Source organism: Miniopterus natalensis, chromosome 20 (genome assembly GCF_054644295.1).
Source record: "Miniopterus natalensis isolate mMinNat1 chromosome 20, mMinNat1.hap1, whole genome shotgun sequence".
In the NCBI taxonomy this organism is placed as follows: domain Eukaryota; kingdom Metazoa; phylum Chordata; class Mammalia; order Chiroptera; family Miniopteridae; genus Miniopterus; species Miniopterus natalensis.
The window spans coordinates 5,321,281-5,341,968 of record NC_142100.1 but is presented as its reverse complement, the minus strand read 5'-3'; positions in this window follow the sequence as shown (position 1 = coordinate 5,341,968).

Below are 20,688 nucleotides of genomic sequence, written 5' to 3'. Positions count from 1 at the left end.
CCAACTAAACCAAGACTCTGACTCTTTTTTTTTAAAAAAACTCTGGACACCAGGATACTAATAAGAAGTCAGGAGGTTTTATTAGAATAATCTAGAATTGTATCTACTTTAAAGTAGTTCTTGTCTCAAAGTTGAGATTAATTTTAGCTCATCAGGATTAGTAAAATTTCGTTATTTCTATGGGAATGATGACCTAAGCGTTAAGGTCTTGGATAATCTGGTATAGGCCCTGACAGAGAACTAGACTGATTGAGGTCCCCTGGCCCTAACGGGCTTTAGTTGTCAACAATACCATTGTCACGGGCAAAATGTCAGAGCCCCTAATGGGAGCTGCCAGGGCTGGCTCAGGGGGGCTCCGCCTCCGCCCCTCAGCAGGTACAGCGTCCTGAATGCCAAACAGGATGCTGGAGAGTCCACGGAATCCCCACAGAAAAATAAGCCTCAGCGTGTGGGAGTCAATTCCTGTTATTTTGCTGGGTACTGCTTGCTTCCAAAAGCACAAGAGAGAACAGAGCCAATATTTAGAGATGTGAATGGTCCTAGAGGACTGCAGAACAGAAATGCAAATGCAGTTTTTGAAATGCACCCCACTGAATAATTTACTGAGAATGTGAAGGCATATAGGAGGGGATGCAGCTACCAGGGTATCTAGTCTCCGCAGGACCATATCCGCTTTAGAATGGCCGGCGTGGACTGGAGGGGTACTTTAGCCATAGCCGTTTGCAAGTAGGTGTTAAAGAAAATTAAAAACAAAATAGTGGCAGCAGAAAGAGCACAGATCGTGCATCAGAAAGCCTGGTTTCAAGGCAGAGTTTTGCTGCTTACTAGCTATGTGAGCTGGGGTAATTCACTTAACCTCTTTAAGAACTCATTTATGAAATCAGAGCTCTGAGCTGGGCGCTAGCTGTGGTCTTTATGCCGCAGGCCTTCTACAGTTTATTACCATGTATCCCATCTCTCCTGATTCCTGGCACCCTCCAGAAGCAATAGCTTCACATTATTTTAAAAGGATCGTGATGTGCATAATATTTGGAGGTGGGGGGGAGAGAGAAGATAAGAGTCCTGCATTATATTGATCACAAAAGTTGTGTTTTTATTTACTTTTTGCTGTTGTTGCTAATTGCTTATACCATTGTGTTTGTATGTTCTTCAGAACTTAGTGGTTGGTTTGTGTGCCTTGGCAATGGTTTTAAGCCACTTGGAAAGCGCCCATGGCCAGAGAATGGCTGCTGCTGCTGTGGCTCTCCATGGCCGCTCTCGGGTTCCCCTTTCCCTGACACAACTGCCATAATTATCTTGGATGCTGCACCAGCTTAGCTCTGACGTGCAAGAACTATAAAGGTAGCTTTTTGGAGGCCATTAAAACTGGTAACATTCCTTTGGACATAGCCTCTGAAGATCACAGGACCAACAGAACTCCAAGTTGAGATTACGGTCATTGAAAAACAAATGTAGGTTTTGATTAAAAGCAGCAGAACAATATGAAGATATTCAAATGCTCTTATGAACATTTTCTTCTGCATCAAACCTGTGACTCACTATCTACTGAGGCAGCATGTAGATTGGCCTCTGAAAGGAAGGCTAACAATGGAAACCAGGGGCTTCTGGCAGATGAAGAGCCTGTCTGAATTTGGACACAGCAACAAGCTATTGATTTCATTTCCAAGTAAGCAAAGAGATTATCTTGACCTGGAAAGGAAAGCACCTGCAGGCAAATTTCTCTTTGCCTCATGGAGCTAGAGTTGCCTGTCATTCACGTCAACATTCAATGCACTTGGGGGTAAAATACAGGATATGACAAGAAAGAATGACCCTCAAATCACCTGAATTATTACAGCCCCAGTATGTGTGGGTGTAGAAGACAACAGTGAGCTGAGATAAAAGGCAGAAAGGAAAGCCCCTGAAAAAAAGACTGTGGAGGACAGGGCAGTCTGTATAAAAAGCCAGTAGAGCTTGATAATACAAAAATAATTGCTACCACATCACATCTGACCCAGTAGCTAGTGAGTTGTACATATGCTCCTTTGCTCACTTGACAAAAGCTGTTGTTTTTTTTCCCCATGGGAGGGAGAGAGGTCTCAGGGCATGAGGGGCCATAGAATTTGTCTTCTTTGATTAGCCACTTTGATGAAAGTCTCTGTTACTGAAATGCATGTGCTCAATGACCATTCACTAAATGTTCCACGATCGTGATGAATACTATCTGCTGCAAATGAGAGCCATTGATTTGCTGGAGCCCAGATGCCGGCTGAATCTCATCTAGCACATCTCAGCTGGAGCAGCTCGCAGGCGAGGTCTAATCCCCCCAGCACCTAGTGTGATGCTCTGCACAGAGCAGGTGTGAGTATCTGTTTGACAGGAGACTGTTTTCATAAATGAAGGGAGATGCTTGATAATATAACCCATAAAGCAACCAGAGGGAACACAGAAGGTTGTATTCAGGAGGTGCTCAGTCCGCCGCAGAGGCTCCTTCCCCAGCCCCCTCGCTGCTGCTGCTGCTGAGAGAGGCCATTCACAAGAGGTGAGCACCCAGCTCCTGAGAGGCTTAGAACTTTATTACCAAATTCTAAGATTTCATGAGTTGACGCAGCATTAATAGCTATAAAAATCGATAGAAAATTCTGTGTTAAAATCCGATCTGTGTGTGTTTCCAGATAAAGATTCACAAATTCATTTCAGTTAGAATAAAAGCCCTAATACACGGAGATGACAGGCCGAACCATGGCGAGGAGAAGTAGAGCATGTGCGACAAATTCAGTCCTATGTAAAGCGCAATTAGTAAGCACCTGCCATAAGCTGGATGCAAAAATGAAGAAGCCATCTCCTTGGCATTTCAGGAACTCACATGTAGTGGGAGAGAATCAGCACTAGGAGCTGAGACACAGGGGAGCAGAGAAGATTCAGCAGGTAGAGCCTGAAAGCAAAGCACTCAGGTTTGCTCCCTACGCTGTGCAGCTCAGTAGCTCAGACACCGCCGAGTGCCCTGGCTTCTGAGCCTGACTTTCTAGCCCAAGTAGCATTAACTGTTTCCATTTCATACTTGATGTAGCCTAAGCCTTTAAGCAGTGCGTGTACATGGTAACTGCTGAATAAATCTAAGCTCTCGCTTTAATGAGGGGACGAGCAGGTATAAGGGCAAACCGGAGAGAGCATTTTCTTAGCCCAAACTGACTGGACAGTGGACAGCTCCTTCTTGAGTATGGCTTGGAAATTAACGCCATTATATCTGTAAATTCTGTTGTAAATGTATGATTATTAACTGTATACTTGGCTGTCTTCAATTTTGAGGCAAATTTTTTAAATTTTTTATGTGCTTACATAGCACTGTGTTAATTCTCAACATTTACTTTAGTTCTGAAGAAAGAATTCCTTCAGATATTGCAGTGGACATACCTGAACCAGGAGGCTTGGTTTCAAAAACTGTAAATGGCATCAGGGAGGGTAGGCAAGGAGAGCCTATCACAGGAAGGACTCTGAGCTGGGCCTGTGCTGCGTGAGGATATCCCACATGATTAGTGGACAGTGGTGCCAGCCAGAGATACACTAGTAGCCCCTTGCTATTCAGGGGAGCTGACCAACACCCCTACGACCTTCAGAGACTCGGCGCCAGATGCCTGGGCCGCCACATACGTGGCGCCCCCTTTCCTGCAGATCCGTGCCGTCTGCGGCCACATTCCCTGCAGGATTTTCTCTGAAGGTGAGGTGTGAGACGGGAAGAACACAGCTGTGCTTTCAGATCCCAGATGGAAAGAGTGCAACATGCTATGCAGTCAGAAAAAATATATTTACTTATGCACAGAGCACACTTTCTCTAGAAGCCATTAGAGAGAAGAAACAGTGTTTCCGCATAAAATCCATGTCTTGCCTGCAGCTTTTTTTCTTTTTCAATTACAGTTGGCATTAAATATTATTTTATATTAGCTTCCGGTGTAGAGTACAGTGGTTAGACATTTATGTAACTTACAGAGCAAACCCCTGATTTTGTTGAAACATTACTAGAGCCCAAGTGGTGGGTTAGACAAACGTGGGCTGCCTGGAGCGGGAGCAGGTGTGAAGCCTGTAGGACCATTGCAAGTGCGGCGGAGCCCACAGGCTCTCGCCATCCTTTTAATTCTATGATGATCCGGAGACGGAGGCCAACCCTGCTGTTTTGATGGCTTAATTTCTTTTCCTCAGTCGCTGCAGCAACGACACTTTTAAAAGGGACGGCCTCCTCCCCTTATGAAAGCAACTGCATTGGAATTCTACTAAATGGCACGAAATGTCTTCAAAATAAAAGGGAGAATGTAATTTAAGTGCCACTCGGCTCTTCCCACGGTTTCACTGTACCCACACGCTAGAACACTGCTTGGTGACAGGTCTATAGTTTAGGGTAACACACAGTGGGGGGAAAAAATGATGGTTTTTCAACCATGTATGTCAGGAAATTGACAATTTTTATAGCACACTTCTAATGGAGAATCATCCAGATTCCCTCCCCCCAACTTGAGAGCATCGGGAGAACGTGAGAAAGCAAGGTGTTTTTCAAGAAATCAGCATCCATCCTTCCCCCAGTGGAGACGCACCATGTGCAGTAAGATAACACGGCGGCATTTCCCCACCAGAATAAGAGCTGAGTTAAGAAATGTTGTGCAGGGATGCGGAGGAAATCCCAGTTGCCTCCCCAAACTGCTCTTTTTATATGAAATAGCTCGTATTTCGTATATAGTGGGTGGCCGAGAGCACCTTAGAAGAACCCAGCAAACGAATCTAAATTAAAGGGGCATTTCCAAAAACCAATTATTAAATAAACATTCGGTAAGCGTCTATTATGTACCAGGCATACCCACTTGAGAGCAACATTCCTTCTCTCTGGGACCTCAGGTTAGTGACAACATCCAAAACAGAGGCGAATGAACACACGGCCCGGTCTGGAACCGGCACAGGAAGTGACATGAAGAGCTGGGAGCAGACCGATGGAGGGAGAATTTTGAAAGCCTATGAGTAAGAATTGATATATTAATATACTCAGTATGTTTTCATCTTCATAAAATTAAAATGGATTTTAAAAATCCTCTCAGGTTAATAGGTGAAATAACTTTCTGAGAGTGGAAATTGTTTAGAAATGGAAGGAGTCGCAAAGAGGTGCCACAAAACTGGCTTTCCCGTTTGTCACGGTTATTGTAGGGACAGCAAATGGTCTTTCAAAGTTCCGTCAATATCGAGCTTCTGTGGCGCGGGACTAAGTGTAATTAGAAGGGGACTGAGGAAAGGGTTGTCTGCACTCTCCATCTCTCCCCTTTCCACCTCCCATTACCCCTCACCCCACTACAATTGAGCTCTCCAACCCATCCAGCCCAACAAAGCAGCTGTTACCAAGGCCATCGGGCCTCCAGCTCACCAAATCGCCGAAGGCCAGCTCACTTTTCCCATTAACTTCCCTCTCCTCAGCAGCCCTTGCAAGAAGCACCTGGCCCTGTGAGCGCCCGCGATGCCACCTCTCCTGCTCCTTGGCTCACGTGCTTTCACCAGCCGGGCGCTCTGCCTGCCCGCCGGGCACTGCCCCTCCCTTCCTGGCCTCTGGCAGCAGCGCCCAGAGCTTCACCTCCCTGCCTCGGCTCTCCTGGCCTCACGCCCTCTCCTAGGACAGCCTCAGGCGGCCTCGTGGTTTGGAGTGCCATGTGTTTCCTAGTTATTTCCAGACCTATATCCTCAATCGAGTCATTTTTTTTTTTTTTTCCAGAGAACAAAATCCATACATGTAACTGTCCACTTAAATCAGCAGGACCCTTGAACTTAACTCAGGCACACAAATGCCACGCCTGCCACCCCGTCACACACATCCCCTTTCCTAAGATGCTTCCACATTGCAAACGGCACCACCACCTACCGACTTCTTGGTCCTAAAGAGAGGGTTCGTCCTTCGTTTCTCTTTTCCCCTTCTCCTATGTTTAAGCCATTGGTCAGTCTCCTTTTTCTAGAATGTTTCAACTTTTCGTCTCCTGTTTCCATCGCTATCACCCTCGCCGGTGCAACGGCCTCTCGCCCGGGTTACTGAAATAGTCTCAGGCCATCTCCTCTTTTCCTCCCGAAATCCATTCCCCACCTATTAAGGTAATTTAAACATTCAAATCGGGTCGCTTTACTCCAATGGTTGAAGTTTTAATGAATCTGAAATAAGCTTCCACCTCTTACTGTGCCTCTAAGGCCTTAGGTGAGCTGGCTCGTGTCAATTCCGGGACCGCATCTCCCAGAACCGTGCCGCGGTCACTGTGCTTCCACTTCACAGGCTTTCCTTTTGTTCCTCCCAGACAAGCGGTGCTCTTTGCGTTCCGCGCTTCTGTCCCTTCCCTCCTGTCTGTCTATCACGAAGGCTCTCCCCTGGCGCAGGAAGGGTGGCCTGCGCACAGGAGCCTTCGCCGAGCCTTCTCTCCCGGCCTGAACTGAGGTCCTTCAAACCTTCATCACAGACTCTTTCTACCACTGTCTAATGTATAGAGGAAATCGATTTACATACTTTTATGTTATAACACCTTTTACACTGGTAGAAATGGGGATCTCTGTAAGAATAAGGACTTTGTTTCTTTCTTTGTTATACCCTTGTCTTTTTTTTTTAAATATATCTTTATTGATTTCAGAGAGAGGAAAGGAGAGGGAGAGAGAGAGAGAAACATCAGTGATGAGAGAATCATTGATGGGCTGCCTCCTGCATGCCCCTGCTGGGGATCGAGCTGAAACCCGGGCATGTGTCCTGACCGGGAATCGAACCCCGAATCGCCTGGATCCTAGGTCGACGCTCAACCGCTGAGCCACGCCCGGCCGGGCTATACCCTTGTCTTTAATATTCCCATGGAAGAGTAGATGATGAAAAATTACTGAATGGATAAATTAGTAAATGAATGAGAGAATGGACGAGTGACGTTTCCCTGGACACCAGAGTAGTGAGAGCTGGAGAAACGGGAAAAGCCAATTTCCTTTTCTAATCCCTAAAGTAGCACTTCCGAGGGCTCAGACAGGTATCACAGAAGCCAGGCTTGGAATCAGTGAATCTAGGCTCTCATCAAACCATTTGATTTTTGGAAGGTATGGCTTCAGTTTTCTTAAATGAGAATAACAATCCCTACAGCTATCGTGAAGGTGGATTACGCGGCCACTGCCACCGTTTCCAAGTTCCGAGAGGTGCGCGGTGTTTTGTCTAATCTGTGGGCTGTGCGTCTGAATCCCTATTCCTGCGCTAAAGTATTTCTAAAAACGAGGCTGCACCCTCGGCCCGAGAATCTGCCTCAGAGCCATCACTGTCCACAGAAGCCTGCTTTGGGACTGCAAGCCCCCGTTTCGGCCAGTTCTCATTAGAGATGAAAGGGAGCATCTGGCCCGGTTGCATATTTTAAGTGCTTCGTCTCCATGATGATGGGGGCTGCAGAAACAGATGATGGGGAAGATACCAGTCTGTGCGAACCCTCCAGTCCCTCCTCTCCGAGGAAATCAGTGAGCTCGCTGTCATCTGCTCTGCCACCACCGTCTCGCTGGTGAGATCCTCAGTTGGCAGGCAGGGGCCTGTTCTCTGCTTCCAGCCAGATCCTTTCTACGCTGACTTTATCCCAGGACATAACGGGGGTACAGACTTTTGGGTGATGTAGATAAAACAAATTTAGAGGCTTTATGCCTGCTGTTCTCTCAGCGTCCCAGGATGGAACCTAGAAAGAGCTCAAGCTATAAGTAGTTTACCTTTCCGGTGGGCATGATAGCGTAGATGACACCCCCTCGCCCACGCCCCGAAAGGAAACGGTGTACCTTTGTTGCATTCCTGCCTGTTTCCTATAGGCCCTGGAAGCAGAGTATCTGCCTTTTCCTCCCCGCGTATAACCAAAGCCTCTTTCTGCTGTAGCCCCAAACCCGTGTTCACAGTCTGCGGCTGCTGGGCCTTTCTAGTGTTTAGGATCTAGATCTGTAGGACTCATAGGCCATTGCTCCCAAGTATAAGTAGCTGTTTATGTCCTGTTTGCGCTGCGCCACTCGCTGATGGATGATGGTGGTGGCGATGATACTGTGGTGGTGGTGGTGGTGGTAGGGTGGCAGCGTTATTGGCGATAACGGGAAGAAGGAAAAGGAAGTAACATGTAGAGAACGCTTACTGTAAAATGTTATGCTTACAACACCCCTCTGAGGAAGGTATTACCACCCCCATTTTACAAGCACGACAGAGAGGCACAGAGATGTCCTATAACTTGCTCGGCTAGCAGGCAGCAGAATGGATTCTAGTTCCACCAGGTTCCGATCCACAGTCTAATTCTAGAACACCAGCTCTTGACCAACAGACAGTTTTAACTTGGTCAACTTTTATTTATTTATTTATTTATTTATTTATTTATTTATTTATTTATTTATTTATTTTTATTTTTTATTTTTTTTTAATATATCTTTATTGATGTCAGAGAGAGGAAAGGCGAGGGAGAGAGAGAGATAGAAACACCAATGATGAGAGAGTCATTGATCGAGCCCATAACCCAGGCATGGGCCCTGACCAGGAATCAAACCCCGATCGCCTGGATCCCAGGTCGACGTTCAACCGCTGAGCCATGCCCGGCCGGGCTAACTTGGTCAACTTTTAAAAGTACCCTTCTTTTGCCATTTGTTAACTTGGAGTATCAATAATTGCCATTGCCTATTTGCAATATGTTTCCATGTACTGAATATTCTGGGAGCTATTGAAGAAGGTTGCATAGTAAGTAGTGAAATGCTATTAGAGTTTAACATATTCTTCTAAATCCAGGATCGGGCTTGCAGAGTAATGAAACCTGCACATTTATAGAAGGAAATGTTCTCCATTCTAAAAGTTGGCATTGGGGGTGGTGGTGTAGGTAAATGCAGTACTCAAATCCTCCCACAACCACATCAATATTACAACTAAACTATGGAACAACTACTATTCAGAACCACCTGAAATCAAGTAGAATGGAAGTCCTACACCTAAGGGTACAAAAAAGGTAAGCTACATCAAGACTGGCAGGAGGGGCAGAGATGCTGGGCCAGCTGGTCCCACCCCTATGTGTGGCAGGTAAAGCTCAGGAGGGAGAGATATCTCAGCTCAGAGGTCCCCCTCTGGGGACTGAGGGGTCCCAGCTCCACACAAGGCCCTACAGACCTGGGTTTCAGTACCAGGAAAACAAATACCCCTAACTTTTGGCTGTAAAAAGCAGCAGAAATTGTGGCTGAGTGAGACGGAGGCTGTTGGAGTCCCAGGCATTCTTCTTAAAGGGCCCATGCACAGACTTACTCAGACTCATTCCCTCTAGATTCCAGCACTGGGGCAGCAGCTTGAAAGACACCAGGGACATATGGGGAAAACTGATATTTATGTCATTGGGGAAAGAAGTGGGAGAACATATTTCTCCCAGACAGAAGTGCTGGCAGAGGCCATTTTCCTTTCTGAGCCCTACCCCCACAGAGCCAATAGATAGGCACTTTATCCAAGTCTCCATCAACCTGGTTATCACTGTTTGCCCAGCCCTGGTGATACCCTGAGACCCCACCTCACCAACTTGCAGGACTACCCAAGCTGTTTCTAGTGCCTTTTCTATGTGAATGGCCTGTCTTGGCTCATGCTTCACAAACAAGCAGGATCTGGCCTTAGGGTGCCCAGTGTGCCCTTTACATCTCACTAAGTGGCCCCAGGCCCAGCACTAGTGGCAGCTGGCCTTGGTTCATAGTTTGGTCTCTCCTGGGCATCTCCAAGCCCAGCACAAGTAGCAGCCATCTGCACATTGCTTTGTAGCTTATACCAGGTGGTCAGGGGCAGAACACAAGAGATAGCTCATCTTGGCCTGTACCTCCCAGAAGGCCCCTGAGCCAGCACAGCCATCAAACAGATTCAGACCATGTTGAAGCACCACACAACCACTTCCACAAGTGATACACCCATGGGGTGGACCCAGCAGGCACAGAGCCCCACTGAAGTAAGTTCTGCTCCATGGGGTGGGTCCCTGCACAGCTGATACTCTACTGTCCTTGCAGCCAATTGGCCTAGAGGTAAATCTTTCCCATTGATGAGCCAACAGAAATCAAGGTTCAGCTACAATGGGAGGGTGTACACAGTCCACACAGGGGTGGGGCACACACCTTGAGGGCCCAGCTTAGGTGAACAGGGAAGCTGGGCCACTTGACCCTACAGGACACATACTACATTAGGCCACTCTACCAAGTGCAAGAAATGTAGCAGCTCTATCTACATGTAGCAGTTTCTATCTACATAGAAACAAACGCAGGGAGGGAGCCAAAATGAAGAGACAAATAAAAATGTCCCAAAGGAAGCAAGGAACAAAACTCCAGAAAGAGAACGAAACAAAATAGAGACAACAATCTGCTAGGTACTGAGTTCAAAACACTGGTTATAAGATGCTCAAGGAATTTAGGGGAGGAGTAGATTAACTTAGAACTTCAGCAGCATAAAAAAGGACATTGAAACCATAAAAAAGACAAGTCAGAAAGGAAGGCTACACTAACTGAAATGAAGAATAATTTACAGGGAATCAACAGTAGAGCAGATGAAGCTGAGAATCAAATCAGTGATTTGGAAGATAAGGAAACAAAAATCACCCAATCAGAAAAGCAAAAAGAATTCAAAAACATGAGGATAGTGTACGGAGTCTCTGGGACAACTTCAAGCATACCAACATTCACATTATGGGGATGCTGGAAGGAGAAGAGAGAAAGCAAGAAATTGAAAACATATCTGAAAAAAAAAAAAAAAGACAGAAAACTTCCCTAACCTGATGAAGGAAATAGAAACACAAGTCCAGAAAGTACAGAGAGTTCCAAACAAGATGAACTCAAAGAGGCCAACACCTAGATACATCATAATTAAAATGTAAAAGCTTAAAGACATAGAGAATCTTAAAAGCAGCAAGACAGCCCGGCAGGGGCTTGGCTCAGTGGTCGACCTAGGATCCAGGCGATCGGGGTTTGATTCCCTGTCAGGGCACATGCCCAGTTGCGGGCTTGATCAATGACTCTCTCATCACTGATGTTTCTATCTCTCTCTCCCTCTCCTTTCCTCTCTCTGAAATCAATAAAGATTTATTTTAAAAAAAAGAAAAAAAAGCAGCAAGACAAAACCAATTAGAAACCTACAAAGGAGCCCCCATAAGACTGTCAGCAATTTTTCAACAGAAATTTTGCAGACCAGAAGGGATTGGCAAGAAATATTCAAAGTGGATAAAAAGCAACCAATATAACCCAGCAAAGTGACCACTTAAAATCAAAGGAAAGATAAAGAGCTTCCCAGACAAGAAAAAGCTACAGAAGTTCATTACCACCAAACAAGTATTACATGAATTATTAAAGGGTCTACTTTAAAAAGATGAATACTCCAGAATATGAACAATAAAATGGCAATAAATACATATCTATCAATTGAATCTAAAGAAACAAAATAAACAAACAAGCAGAACAGAAACAAGCTCACAGATAGAGAACATTTGATGGTTGCCAGATCAGAGGGAGTTTGGGAAGATGGGTTAAAAAGGTGAAGGGATTAAGAAGTGCAAATTACAGGATAGTCACAGGGATGTAAAGTACAGCATAGGGAATAGAGTCAATAATAGTCTAATAACTATAGATGGTGTCAGATGGGTAACAGATTTATTGGGATGATCACTTAGTAAGTTACGTAACGTTTAATCACTGTAATGCACACCTGAGTATTGTATGTCACTAACTGAAAAATAAAAAATAATTTAAAAATAGAAGTTAAAAAAAAAGTTGCCATTGCAAATGTCTTAGCAATAAAAATGGCATGACAGGCATGTAGAATAGGAATGGTAAAAATATAATTCCCCAAATTTGTTATTAAAAACATAAACGTCTGCCCTGGCCGGCTTCCTCAGTGGTTAGAGCATTGGCCTGTGCACCAGAGAGTGGTGGGTTCAATTCCCAGTCAAGGGCACGTACCTCGGTTGCAGGTTTGATTCCTGGCCCTGGTCAGGGTACATGCACAAGGCAACCAATCGATGTGTCTCTCTCACATCACTCTTTCTCTCTCTCTCTCCCTCCCCCTTTCCCTTCCACTCTCTCTAAACAAATCAATGGAAAATATATCCTCTGGTAAGGATTAAAAAAAGGAAAAGTAGACTTCTAAGCATTCTTGAAGAGAGCAAAAAAACAATTGCAAGTGAGTTAGAGAAGGACAGGATGGGGTAGAAAAATGACTAGCTACCAAACTGCACAAATATCTTACCAATATCTTGATTCCATTTACCTATAAAGGAAAGTTTATAAGGTGTACCCTGCCTTAAAAAGGTAATAAGTGCTAAACACAAGGTTAAGGGCTTTGAGTCAACTCACTGAGAGGAGTCCTACACGTTTGAAGTCAATGCCAATGACTCTCTAAATTAGGTCTAATGGCAGCTGCCCATATGGAATAGATTTGGAAGCCTCAGTCCATTTTCTAATTGACCGAACAAAATGAGGTCTCTGTTGCAGCTCATCCTGGCATTTCCTGTTTCTCTGTTCCACAGTAACTGTTAATGGGGTTAACCAATTTTTACATGCACTGAGCCATAATTCAAGCCTATCAGGCAGAATGCAAAGAGCTCTGGGTTAGGAGTCAGAAACCCAGGGTTCTAAATTCAAGATGTCCATGAACTAAATTTGTGATCATGAACTAGAGTTATGGAAATATAAAGTTGTAAAGAAACTTCTAGTCCGGCAATTTTCAACCTTTTTCATCTCGTGGCACACAAAAACTAATTACTAAAATTCTGCAGCACACCAAATATATATATTTTATTTTTTGGCTGATCTGACCAAAAAAGAGTATAATTTCAGTTCATTCACACTGGACAGCTATTGTTCTGTTGGCTTTTTTTTTTTTTATTTGACAATCTAAGGGAAAAAAGGTCAGTGCCCATACATAAATAGCCAAATGTTGCATGTGTTTACAATTCTTGCAGCACACCAGCTGAAAATCGCTGTTCTAGGCCATTTAGAGCAAAGCCAGCACTCAGGTGAAGGGCTGAGATTGGGGGGAAGTATTCAGCCTAAGAACTCCTAGCTGAGTAAGAGGCACAACTGGCTCTGGAACATCAGCACTCCTGATTAGCAGCCCAGTGCTCTTTCTGTGGCACCACAAGATTTCAATAGTTACTCTTATCTCTAGGATTCTAAGAAATATTTGAAGTAGTTCAATATGCCTCCTGAAAAGAAGATGGCAGCTTATGAAAGAATCCTAAGTGGCTATCTTTTCTGTCATTGAAAATAGATTTCAGTCTAATTTAATCCAGGTCCTTAAGGGTTATAGAAATACGCAGTTGTAGTAAGTGAGGTCTACAATTTACAGAATCCCTGGCTGTGCAGATGGGTCCTGTTTCCTAAATGCCACGTTAATCAGCTTTCTTTTTCTCCCAGTATTAGAAGGGCCTAAGGAATTTAAATACAATGGGCATTCAGTAGAAACTAGTTGACTTTGTTAGTAAGTAAAGAAAATGTCTGAAGGCTTCCAAAATATGGTGGGGGAGGGGTTCAGTTATAGAACTTGGCAAAAAACAAGCAATTAGTAATGACAGAAATGATTAAAACAAACTGGAATTTCTCGTCTCACCAGTATCTTAAAAATATTTTATAGCATGATTCCATGGGGAGCTGTCTCATCTCTAACACCACTATTACATTTATTTTATTAAAAAATATAATTGGACACCTTTTCAATGCTAGGGTTGGACATAGAACTAATTTCCCATTACAGGCAAAAGGTTTTTCTTCTTTTTTGGTTATGTTCAACAGTTTATACTCTAAGCTACTCAGTTTACAAATCTTAATAAAAGATTGTGTCGCAACAGGGTTTTGTCACACAGTTAAACAAAAGACATGGACTGAAATGGCTCTGCACCATCACCTCTACACATCCAGGTTTAGCTCTGCCTCTCCTTCCCTCTGACACAGTGAGAAAGGAGATGTCAGTGGGTTTTCAGGTGACTTGTCACCACGTGAACACAGGGGCCCATCAGCTTGTGTTCCTCCTCTATAGCTTTTTTCTTGTTTAACTTAAGCCAATTAAGCCTTGGTATACCACTAATTGTCAAACTAGCACTTTTAGACTTGAGAAAACCCATCTGGAAAACACCATTAAATTGGCCTTCAGCCCCTCCAAATAGCTTTAATTAAAGTCACAACTGGCATGGAATAGGTCTTATGTTTTTTGTGGTTACAAATTAACAGTGTCACGGGTATGGCAGGAACAGGACATATATTAATTCTGAAACCTCAAGGCCATGTTCACATTTTTAAAAGTAAATACCCCTGCAAACAGTCTGCTGGCCAGGCTTGGCAGATAGTTCATTTCAAAGGGCCTCCCTGTAGAGGGAATCAATGAACTCCTTGTAACCTTAGGAGCTCGTTCTATCAAAACTAAAACTCTAGCAAATCCCACTCAAGACAAAGGGCACCATAAAGCCACATAGAGGTATGTTGAGAAATTCAGGTTATATACTCGATTATCATTTGACAGTTTGCTCTAGGAAGGGTTATATGCATGGCTGTTCCTTGCAGTGCAGCTAGGACTAGCTCAGACTGACAGACCCCAAATAATAACTACATAATATGCCATACGCTACTCCAGAAAAGGTCATTGCTAGGAAAACAACATCTAACATGGGTCCTGCAGGAGAGAGAGTAACCTAATAAGTAAGATGCACTGACATGGGCTTTGATCTGGATTCAAAACTGGTTTTTTCTTCTTGGTGGCTGTCTACTTCCGGAAAAGTTACTTAAATCTCTCAGACTTCTTTGCCCATCTATAGAATCTAGATAATAACCCTTGTCTCTGTAAGGTTGTGGTAAGAATTAACAGGAATGATATGTAGAAAGTCCATGATAGATGTCTGTTATAAATAACTGGATGACAAACTTGTTTTTTAAGAAATGTGTGTGGTAGTTGGGAGCCTTCCCTATAATGTCAGCTCATGGCAACTGCTCACCAGTGTTCCTGAGAACACCACTGGATCTGCCACCCAAATCCTTATAGTACTACCTCCTAATTTATTTTCAAATCTAAATTCAATCTTATCTTTTATTCTTTGATAAGAAGACTGAGAAGAATTTAAAAGGACCCATAACTCTTCTGTAAATCAAAATGTGTCAACCACTTAATAATCTTCTCTGTTAATTCTGAGAAAAAATTTTCTCCTCATTTTCAAAAAATAAACATTCCACATTAATTAACATTAATCCCATACATTCCTGTGTCCTTCATGATCTTCCATCAAATCTAGTGACTTTTCGGAATCTTTTATACCACTTCTTTCCTTCCAGATTACAAACACGCTAAATTCCCCCAAAATAACAATCAATCTAAATAAAAACTAAACTGCAGTCTCCTCTCTAATCTGCCTCCTCAAGATTCCAAGATGATGGCAGACTAAGTGGAAGCTACACTGACCTTCTCCCAGGACCAAACTTGAATTACAATGAAAATACAGAAAAACCATCCTGAATAATCAATTGAAGAAGAGCTGGAGAGCACCCTCATAACCAAGAACCTAAAGTGGAGACCACATAGAGACTGACAGAAAGTGCGGAGTCACAAGAGGCTGGCTGAGCTCCCACAAGCAGTAGCTGAAGGTCCATAGGGATATCTCAGTTGTGAGGGGTTCCCACTGAGATCTGGGGGTCTAATCCCCAAGCTGGGCTCCCCAGTCCAGAGCACCAGAACTGAGAATGGTCCCCATGTAACATCTGACTGGAAAAGCAGCAGGGTTTCTATCTGCCAGGGAGAGATGGCTGGAAATGCAAGCACCCTCTTAAAGGGCCAACACACAAAATTGTGTGTGCAGCTGCTCACCTTGGCTCCAGTGGTGGGAGGGCCGAGTGGACTGGATATGTGTGAGGAGAATCCAGAGCTGCTGGCTTTGAGACTAGAGCTCAGAGGACAGCCATCTGGATTTCTGTGCTGTCATTCCCCCATATGGCTGAGGTAATCTTTATCAGGCAGACATTTACCGTCCAAGCAGCTTTTGTTTGGGGGGGGGGGAGAAATTGCCCACCCTGCTGGAACACCTCCTACCCTACCTCATGAAGTTTCTACAGCCTGAGGCTCATGAAGAGACTGAATAACAATCAGCCTCTGGGTGCTTTGAGTCTTTGCCTGATTTGTCTCTGGACCCCAGGTTTGGAAACCAGACCTGGTGCATATCTTGGTCCTTTCCAAATGCACCCAGCCTCAGCAGAGGGAACCACAAGCTGTGGAGTGCTGAAAGCTTCAAACAGGGGCCTCAAGACCAGTCACAAACAGTATCTGACATTGGCCTGCACCAGAGACCATCCAAAAGACTGGGAATCTTAGCAGATCTACCTAATACATAGAAACAAACCCAAACAGGCAACAAAAATGGTGAGAGAAAACCAAACTAAAAAAAGCCCCAAATGAAAAAAGAAAAGAATTCTCCAGAAGAAGAGCTAAATGCAAGGGAGATAAACAATCTGTCAGATACAGTGTTCAGAATACTGATCATAAGGATGCTTAAAAACATGAGAAAAGAGATGAAAACTATAAAGAAAATTAAGAATGACATAGTAGAAATAAAAAATACATTGGAAGAAATAAACAGCAGATTGGTGAAGCTGAGTATGAGAACAGCGAATTAGAAGACAGGGTAGGAAAAATCACTCAATCGAAGATCCATAAGAAAAAACAATTAAAAAACAGGAGGAAAATCTAAGGTGGGACAACATGAAAGGTAACAATATTCACATCACAGGTGTACCAGAGGATCTAGGAAGTAAGTAAGGGTTAGAGAACCTGTTTGAAGAAATAATGGCAGAAAACTTCCCTAACCTGGGGAAAGAAAAAGTCACACAAGTTCAGGAGGCACAGAGAATCCCAAGCAAGAAGAATACAAAGAGGCCCACATCCAGACACATCATAATTAAAATGAAAAAAAATTCAAGACAGAGAGAGAATTTTAAAGGCAGTAAGAGAAAAACAAGCCATTACCTACAAAGGAGATTCCATAAGGCTGTCAGCTGATTTCTCATCAGAAACTCTACAGGGCAGCCCGGCCAGGCCTGGCTCAGCAGTTGAGCATTGACCTAGGATCCAGGCAATCAGGGTTCGATTCCCGGTCAGGGCACATGGCCGGGTTGCGGGCTGCAGCCAATCAATGACTCTCTCATCATTGATGTTTCTATCTCTCTCTCACTCTCCTTGCCTCTCTCTGAAATCAATAAAGATATGTTTAAAAGAGAAAAAAAAGAAAGAAACTCTACAGGGCAGAAGGGAATGGCATGAAGTATTCAAGGTAATGCAAAACAAGGACCTGAAACCAAGACTACTCTATCCAGCAAAGCTATCATTCAAGATAGATGGTGAAATAAAGAGCTTCCTAGACAAAAATAAAGGCTAAAGGAGTTTATCACCACCAAACAAGCGCTGCAAGAAATGTCGAAAGGACTGCTGTAATAAGAAGTAGAAATAGAGAGAGAGAAAAAAAACACCATAGGCATAAAGAAATAAAATTGCAATTGATAAATACCTATCAATAATAACCTTAAATGTAAATCAATTAAATGTGGGGGTGGGGAAGTGGGTAGGGAGAGATTAATTAATGAACATATATGCTTATATGCATAACCTATGGACACAGACATGGGTATGGGGAATGCCTGGGGGTGGGGTGGATGTGGGGTAGAGGGGGTTAGTGGGAGGAAAAAAGAGGACATCTGTAATACTTTCAACAATAAAGATAAATAAATTTTAAAAAGACATAGAGTAGGTGAATGCATAAGAAAACATGACTCAAATATATGCTGTGTTTAAGAGACCCACCTCAGAACAAACAACTCACAAGGGCTGAAAAAAAAACAAACTTCTGGAGAGAAGTTTTAAGGGAGAGCTTGACAGCAATACAGTCATAGCTGTGGACTTTAACACCCCCGGACTTGACTTCACTGAATAGATCTTCCAGACAAAAAATCAACAAGGAAACAGTGACTCTAAATGACGCACTAGATCAGATGGATTTAATTGACATTTACAGAACATTTTACCCCAAAGCTGCAGAATATAGATTCCCCTCGAGTGTACATGGGACATTCTCAAAGATAGACCACATGTTAGGACACAAAACAATTCTCTACAAGTGCAAAAAGACTGAAATCATATTGAGCATCTTCTCGGACATTTACACCATGGAATACTATCCAGCTCTATAAAAGAAGGATCTCTTACCCTTTGAGACAGTATGGTGGGACCTGGAGAGTACTATGTTAAGCGAAATAAGCCAGTCAGAGAAAGACAAGTATCACATGATCTTAATCATATATGGAATCTAATGAACTAAACAAACTGATGAACAAAATAGATCCAGAGACATAGAAGCATGGAACAGACGATGAATCTCAGAGGGAAGGTGAGGGTGTGTAGGTGGGTAGGAAAAGATTAACCTAAGAACTTATATGCATAACCCATGGACCCAGACAATACTGTGGTGAAGGCCTGGAGGAGGGGGCAGTGCAGGGTGGAAGGGATTAATGGGGGGAAAAGGAGGACATTTGTAATACTTTCAACAATAAAGATAAATTAAAACATTAAAAAATTAAACTGCCTCTTTATTTTTCATCCCTTCACTGCCAACCTCTTGGAAAAGAAATCTGCAGGCAGGCAACTTCCAGTCAAGATGTTGGGACAAGGTAAACACTGTATTCAAGTCCTTCCATGACTAAATCCAAATTACAACTAAACTACAGAACAACCATTATTCAGAAATGCATGAAATCTAGCTAAACGGAAGTCCTGTAACTAAGTATATACAGAATATCTCAGCTGTGGAGGTGGCCCTCTGAGGAGCAAGGGGCCCGAGCCCTACACCAGGCCCTTCCAGTGCCAGGGGAAGAAACATCCCCATAACTTCTGCCTGTAAAAACCATCAGGGATTGCAACTGAGTGAGTCTACAGGCTGCTGGGGAGCCAGGTGTTACTCTTACAGCACCCTCACACAGATTTATGCACTGACAGGCTCACTCTCTCTGATCTCCAGCACTGGGGTAGCAGCTCAAAACACTCCAGGGACATATAGGGGAACTAAATTGTATGGCTTCAAGGTAAGGGATGGAGGGGCAGCTCTCTCCCCAACAAAAGTGCTGATAGGTGCCATTGTTTCTTTGTTGAGGCCTCCACCCACCCAGCCAGCAGGCAAAGGTGGGTTTCAAGTCTGACCTGGCTAACACCCTTCACCCTGCCCTGGTGATTTTCTAAGATCCGACCCACTCAACTTCCAGGCCCACACAAGCCAATTCCAGTGGCTTTTGCATACAAATTTCCTGTCTTGGATTTCACTGGGGACTTTCCTAAGATCTCTCAAAGGTTTACAAACACCAAACAAGCAGTGGCTGGCCTCAGCATGCCCATATCTCTTGCTGAGTGGCCCAGCACTAGCAGCAACCGGCCTTGGTGCTCAGCTTAGCCTTTTCTAGATACCTCCAGGCCTAGCACAAGGGGCAATCATCTGCAGATCACTTTGTAGTTCTTATCAGGTGGCCCCAGGTCAGGCACAGGCAGTCACTGACCTTGGTCTGCATCAGAGTCCCTCCCAAGAGTCCCCAGAACCAACACTTCCAATGGCAAGCTTCATACTACACCAGATCACCACCCAACCACCTCCATAAACAACACATCCAAAGGACAAACTCAGCTGGCACCAGAGCCCCACTAAAGGGTATCCTGCTCCATGGGGTCAGCCGTTGTACAAGTTAATGTAATCATAGCTATTTCTCACAGCCAATCAGCCCAAAGGGCAATCCCTCCCATTAAAGTGTCCATAGCAGTCAAGGCTAGCTACAGTAAAAAGGCACATATTACCCACACAAGGGACACACCTGGCACATCCAGCTCAAGTGGCCAGAGAGACTGCACCATTGCATCCCACAGGACACCTGCTATGTAAGGCCACACTATCAAGACCAGGAATCTAGCAGATCTATCAAAGGCATAGAAACAAACCCAGGGAGGCAGCCAAATGGAGGAGACAAAAAAAACATGTCCCAAATGAAAGAACAGAACAAAACTTCACAAAAATAACTAAATAAAATGGAGACAAGCAATCTACCAGATGCAGAGTTCAAAACACTCATTATAAGGATGCCCAATGAACTTAGGAAAAGAGTAGATGAACTCAGAGAGAACTTTAACAAAGATATAGAAACATAAAAATGGAAATAGAAAACAAAATGAACCAGTAAGAAATGAAGACTACAATAGCCAATATGACAAATACATTAGAGGGAATCAACAGATTAGACGAAGCATAGGGCTGAACCAGCACTTTGGAAGACAAGGCAGTGGAAAACACCCGATCAGAACAGCAAAAAGAAAAAAGAATTTTTAAAAAAACCAAGGATAGTTTAAAGGGCCTCTGGGATGACATCAACCATGACATTTACATCATAAGGCCACCATAAGGAGAAAAAAAAGAAAAAGGAAAAGAAATAATGACTGAAAATTTTCCTAGCCTGGCAAAGAAAATAGACGTACAAATTCTAGACGTGCAGAATCCCAAACAAAGTGAGTCCAAGAAGGCCCACACCAAGACTCATTGTAACTAAAATGCCAAAGGTTAAAGACAAAAAGAGAATCTTAAAAGCAGCAAGAGAAAGATAGTTACCTACAAGAGAGCTACCATAAGACTGTCAGCTGATTTCTCAATAGAAGCTTTGCAGGCC